This window comes from Selaginella moellendorffii, unplaced genomic scaffold (genome assembly GCF_000143415.4).
Source record: "Selaginella moellendorffii unplaced genomic scaffold, v1.0 SELMOscaffold_64, whole genome shotgun sequence".
Taxonomy (NCBI): Eukaryota; Viridiplantae; Streptophyta; class Lycopodiopsida; order Selaginellales; family Selaginellaceae; genus Selaginella; species Selaginella moellendorffii.
The window spans coordinates 359,369-361,407 of NW_003314325.1; positions in this window are offsets into that span (position 1 = coordinate 359,369).

Here is a 2,039-nt window from a genome sequence, read left to right on the forward strand (position 1 = left end):
AAAAGGGAAAAGGAAGGATAAGACGGCAGGCAGCCAACTTGTTTGACATACCTGATGCGTCGCCGTTAGTTTTCTCTCACTCCTCTAAATAATTACACATAGACTTTTATTTTATAATTCCTTGCTTAATAATTAGAGTTTAGTCTTTGAAGAGCACTTTCCACACATGTAACTCTTAAATAAAGCATCAAAACAATCTTAATAAAAATTACACAATATTCTTAGCCACTACCATAGCTAATCGAGAAGAGAAGGCCCAAGATGGCAAAGGATATGGTGAGGAAGCTCTTTTCAATAGCGACATTTAAAAATCAAACGGGTTTGTAGGGTTCTAGGAAGACGGGGGAGCTATCGACTACATTCAGGGCTACGATCGAGTGCAGTTGGTGGCAGTGATTTTACTCTCTGTCCAGGTAATTTAGTGTACCTTGCATCTCCATCCACTTCCCCCAATTTCATCTCCTGCTGCCACACGGCTCCCTTTGGCACGCTCTTCGCGTTGTTTGCTTTTGTGGCGATTGAGAGTGGGAGTCAAACCCTTGGCCGCGCTTATGCCGCATTCCTAGTGTGTGCCTTGCTTCTCGACATACTTTGGTTTATTTTCTTCTCCTATGATATCAGGTAAGTTTCTTACGTGCTATTTCTTCTTGGTTTGCTCTTTTTTTCTTTTGTTGTTGTTCTTTAATCTAAGAGACTTGTCACGCTCGTGCTTTACAGTGTTTTGTTTCTCCTCGAGAGTTTCTTTATTCTAAGATTCTAAAGAGTTTTCTCTACGTGCAGGCATTACGGCCTATCTCCACGAATTGGCACGCTGTCGATCTTCTCGCTGGAGCTCGCGCTATGGATGGAGATCATCGGCTTCACGGTCCGGAGCTTCTTGGCACTGGTTTGGCTGCAAATGTACCGGCTAGGACCGTCTCTCGCCACAGATAGTCTCGCTAGTTACTATGTTGTTACTGTCACTACTTCTGTTTTCTTCGCTCACCTCGAAGCCTTTGAGAAGAAGAAGAAGAAAGCTTGCTCGCATTTTCCCAGACGTCATGGTCAGCCCCATCCACCTCAATCTCCAAAGGAACTATTACAACCAATGGCAAGCTCTTCTTGAAACAAGTGGTGAGAATCTATTTTTCTTAGATTTTTTAGACGGACCGGTTCGGCAACTCCTCTTTATTATGATAAATTAGACACCTCCCGTTAAAAACCATCCTGATTCACTCTCTCTCTCTCTCCACTTACCTGGTGGTGATGTGGCATTAGGCTTTTTTTTGTTTTTTCTCCAGCGCACTCCCTCTCCCGTCTGTCACCGCTGTGCTCTCCAGCCCGCCCGCTTGCTCGCTCACGGCTCCCGCCCGCACTCTCACCCGCCTGCCGACACATCCGCCCATGCCCACTGTGCGCCCTAATTTTTTCCACGTGGTCACAGCCCAGCGTGCACATGGACACTTTTCTATGTGCTTTACGTGGCCAATGCCAAACACATGATCATTGGCTATGGTATGAGAGTATTGCTTTCATATTTGTGGATGTTTCAATTGATTTATTTGTCTCCTTGTTAGTATGAGGGAATTTCAAGTAGCAACATATTTATCAAATATATATTAAAATCAAAATATTGATTCACTTACCAACTTTGTCCTTTCATTTATCTTGAAAATACTTAATAAATGCTATTTCATTTTGAAAATCCACCTCAAAAATGTTTGATAAGTTGTTTAATCTCAACTTGCATAATATTATTATCATGAAAAATTGCATGAATTGAATGATATATAATATCTCTAAGACGTTCTTATATTCCATCTTAATATCCCAAGATTTCACCTTACGAATAATATGTTTGAGCCAATTCTTCCTTACATGCCAAGTACATAATAGAATTTGACAATTAAATATAGCTCTATATAAAAGAAAAAATTAAATTATATCATATCAAATTAATTACTTTATAGTATTAATTTTATCATCAATCATTATTGCACATAGTTTCCAATTTGGCATGTGTGTTAAAACTTATTTTTTAATAGCTATCATCCAATTTT